The following is a 4845-nucleotide window of genomic DNA, read 5'->3' as shown; positions in this document are numbered from 1 at the left end:
TGAAGAGGTTCACTCCAAAACCACGACTGCCAATATAAACAGAGCAGACGAGAAAACTGGTTAAGAGCTTTCTCTGGCGGTTGCTCAATAGTGAGTTTATCGCCTAACTAAGTGGAGGGATTACTTGGCATTTAACCCATTAATACCCATAGGTTTGGTTTACATTATGTAGCCTAAGTTAACTACAGTAACAATTCAAATGGATTAATAGCATTTCAAATAAGTTAAAAACATTTTTTAAATAATAAAGAACAATCTACAGCCAGATTCATTTGGTTTAATTTTCAACTTAGTGTTCTCTCTGTCTTCCACATGCATGCAGATATAGCCTACAGAATACAGATGCATAGCTAAGCCTATAGTTATTGCAGTGGTCTCATCTTTGATTCAATATATATTACATATTAAAATATGAAATACTGGAATAAATTTATTTAGATAAAATAAAAAAAAAGACTGGCTTGTATAATTGGAAGGGGTTGACATAGTCATTTTGATCGTAAGCCAAGCCATTAAATGTATAGGGATAAAACTACAATTGATTATTATGTTGTCACCTTAAGGTCAGTGAGTGTGAGTTTATGTGCCTGAGTAGTAAGTTTGGATTTTTAACTGCAGCAAACACAAATGAGAGTGCATTGTATATACACATTTACCTGTCTTAGGTGATCAAAAAGTTCATCTTTGAGCAACAAACACAAATCTCTATAATTTTTCTTAACAAACAATGAATGAAAATCCTAGGATGCATTTGAAAGATTCAGAGTGTAGGACTTCGATCTTTCAGCTTAGACTATTTACTCATATCTTATCGGCTTTTGATGTTACCTTTTGCAATGTAATGTCTATTTTATTGTGTTATTATTTCTTAATGCTACTTTTACAGTGACCTTATGGTATTAAATGGCTTTTCCTGCTGGTGTCCTCTGTGGTTATTTGTGGCATATATTTAACCCGTTGTCACTGTTAACAATTTTAAAACAGTGATATTTGTATTCAGGGCTATTATTCCACAACTGTATACTTTTTATTTATATTTTGTCTATTTTGAAACAACATTCTTGTGATGAATGGGACATCAGTCTCTTTCAAGTCAAACCACAGAGGAACTCATTTAAATTTTCACATATTTATTTGAAGTGTTACAAGACGTATCTTCATGTTTTCATCACTTGGGATAATTGAAGGGTAAACCTTCAGTTTGATGAGATCTGGATGACTTGTCACCAAAGCTTTCCCTGGGGTCATAGAACAACATGTTTCTCAGGATTGTCTGAGAGCAAGCTCTCGTTGTAGGTGTAGTTTGCTGATTATTTAATTATAGTTATTATAAATTTTATCAATTTATTGCCATACTATTTTATTATGTTTTGTGAGGTGACCTTGAATGTTCAGAAAGGCGCCTATAACTAAAATGTATTGTTATGATTTGGCAAAAACAAAGGTCTAAATATTTGTCAACAGTTTTTATTAACTTTTGAGCACATGATGCTACTGTGAGTATCACATGATTTTAATTAGGCCAATATGTTAATATCTATTGACAAAGAAGCCTGCATTAAAATTGTCACAATGAAGGCTGTTAGAAAAGTACTGACAAATTGAGAGTAAACATCATGTGCTAGGATCTGCATCATGTGCATCTGTCAATAAAATGTGTACAGTCTGTGAAGTCTCGTTTAGACATGAATGTGGCAGATGTCAACCTATGAATACATGGTGTTAATATTTTGCCTCAGTCTTCTTTGCTCACTTCCTTTTCTTAATTACACTATCCTCATTATACAGCATTTTGTTTTGTCCATCCTGTCACCTAGAAATTAAATTTTTATGCATGCATTTTATCTGGCCATTTGTTATTTCTGCTAACTTTTCCACCACAGATAGCATAGAAATATATTTTTTCATTGTTTTGGCTGTTCATTCCATTTGTGTTTATTTCATGCTAAATAGAAAATGTCAAGCAATTTATGCAAACATCTATCTGAGACTGTCTTGAAACAGTGAAGTCGACCAAAGTCTACATGGTTCCATGTAGGCCCAAAAATGACGTAAAAACCCTGTGACATCCCGTCGCACATGAGAGATGTAACCGTATTGCTTACATTATAAACTCTCAGTTAATCTAAAACAACTATTCGGCCATCATTAAAGCTACTTTGATGTTTGGCAGGTGAGCCTCATAGGTGGGCTGATTAAACAGTGACGATCAGAGTCAGACAAACACACTGAGCCATGAATGTTTCTGCTGGTGCTCTACGTGCTGTGCGATCATGAGCAGGAGACGCTGGCGCCAACAGGAAGCAGCCCTGTTGTAGTATTTTATTAGTCCAAAACTGGCTTCACTGCTCTTCATTCAATCGGGGTGGCTTTGTCCAGTAATATACTGTCTATGGTTCACAGCAATGACCACTGTCAAATTTAAGGGGGGCATTAGGGGAGTAAATATAGCAAGAGGTGCACACATTATCTTTAGGAGAAACACAGGTTTTGTGATGTGTGTAAAACAAGTAAGTGCTTCAAGCATAATCCTGTCACCACTTACTTGTCAAGAATAAGGTGTGTGTGTGTGTGTGTGTGTGTGTGGTGATTGTTTGAGTGCATATTTCAAAAGTGTGTGTGGTGTGGGTGCAGAATTTGCACATACTTTGGAAAAGACTGCAGAAAAATAATAGGATTATCAGTCAGATATGTAGTTGTTTACTGAGTGACCACCATCTAAACTGAGAAACAGACCACCTAACTCTCACGTAGAGCTGCTGTCTGAGAGGCATGATTACATAATGTGCTTATTTTGCTAATCTGTCTGTAAAATACTACGTGTCAACTGACATTTATCAATGAATTTCATCCAGACTTGCAAGAAACAGGATTTCCTGTACTTACAATGTGAGTCTCCGATGGAATGTCTGGATAATTTGGCCACTGTTTCCACATTAAAATGGCATTCATTGATTTTTTGCCACTACGGGCCAGAAAAAAAACCCCACAAAAAAACCCCACACAGCTCTGGCATATTATCATCTTGTAAAGCTGATTTGACTAATTTGTTGGAAAACAGTATCTTACTTACACATACAGCAGACAGACCAACTCCTGATCTGCTTTTTTCACCTGCTAACTGCAACACTGTCGAACTGCAATTGGGTGCTGCAGGTGGAACGTAATGGGTATACAAGACATTTTTTGCTGAAAACTCATGTCTGTCTCTAATGAACATAAGGATGATGAGAGGGCAGAGACAGAACCTTACCATAAATGTGCCATTAAAACCAAAACAATGAGCCTCATGCATGAATCGTGCATACGCACAAATTTGATCTAAAGTTGTATGTGCCAACAATTTAAGAACAAAAAAAAAGCCAACTTGTGTATTCTGCTGTGAGATATTTATAACGATGATGAAAAAGCACTTTACTTTATGACCTCTCACTTTATGACCAGGGCTACTCAGCAGACCTAGTTAAAAAGAAATTTTCATGCCATTGCCGGAACAAAACACGGTGGCCTGCTGGCATGGGGGAGTGCACAACTCTTTCATGCTGCACTACAGTTCGGTGGGTATGGGGCTTTAGATCAAGGTGCTGCTGGAGATGGGTGGGTTATTTGTATGTGTTATATGACAGAATTTTCATCAGGCAGTCTGCATTGTTATCTGTCAATATAAATCCAATCATTCCATTCATTTAATTTTAATCTATTCAGTTTAGGTGATTGGGGCTATCCATTACTACCTTGGTTTATGACACCACTTACCAACTCTTAGACCCAGCCGGAGGTGGCCCATAACCAGAAACTCGCACTCGCTCAGTGTTGGATCGGTATATCGGTATACTAGAAGGCTGTGTCTAAACAAAAATTTCAATGTACTATGGTGTGCCCCCACATCACCTGTCACCACCTGAAGACATGGAGGTTGATGGTGTTGTGGGACCTGACGACAGACATGGTATTGAAACTCGATAAGACTTATTAAATTTTTTCAAAAGGTTCCGAGATTGCAAAAGGTTCCGAGATTGCAAAAGGTTCCGAGATTGCAAAAGGTTCCGAGATTGCATTTTGGCTATTGCATTCCGCCTCTTTTGTCCTCCCCATGCAACCTGCATGCAACCAAAGCCTGCTTAAATGTGAATGGTCAATACTGTTCGCACTAAAAATGGCTCTTGTGCCAAAGAGGCTGCATCCCGACTGTGGCCAGCATCATGCAGGGCATCCATTTCGGGCAGGGACCCTCATTCCATGTCCATAGCCTGCATGGGTACTAAACACGCCCAGGCATTGCTGGCTGACCCTCATCCAACTCCCATCAGCCACGAGCCACGGAATCGGGCTGTGAGGACGCAGAGGGCGATGCCACCTCTGCCCTTCTTGACATGGATGAGCCAGCAGCTGGACACTGGGTCACCAACCAGCCCTGTGGGATGAGATCTGTGTGGTGAACGACCTCATCCTGCGCTCCTCACGTGGAGCAGTTGCAGCTGTGGCTGTGTGATGGGGCTTGCTGTTGCAGGGGAGAAGGCTTTGTGGCTGAACCTCTCAGGCCTTGGCGATGCACAGAAGGGAGAAATCATGAACGCATCATATGACCCCACCAAGGGTCTTTTTGGTCCAGCTCTGGAGAAGTTAAGGGAGACCAGCACCCTTAGGGAAGCTTTTGACCTCTGCCTGCCCTGGAAAACCATCCTTGCACCCCACAAGGACAGAGGGAAAGGAAGACAAGGGGCTGCCAAGCCTCAGAGACAGGCAAGCGGTCAACAGTCTATCCAGCAGCCTTGGTCAGAAAACGCACGGCCATGGGGAAAATAGTCCTTTGTGGCCCTAGTCCTTTGTGGCCCCAAGAAATAG

The sequence above is a fragment of the Micropterus salmoides genome, unplaced genomic scaffold (genome assembly GCF_014851395.1).
Source record: "Micropterus salmoides isolate LMB-PRFRI ecotype aquatic unplaced genomic scaffold, ASM1485139v1 Ms_hic_scaffold_8, whole genome shotgun sequence".
Classification (NCBI taxonomy): Eukaryota; Metazoa; Chordata; class Actinopteri; order Centrarchiformes; family Centrarchidae; genus Micropterus; species Micropterus salmoides.
The sequence above is the reverse complement of the archived record's forward strand: the minus strand, read 5'-3'. Positions refer to the sequence as shown.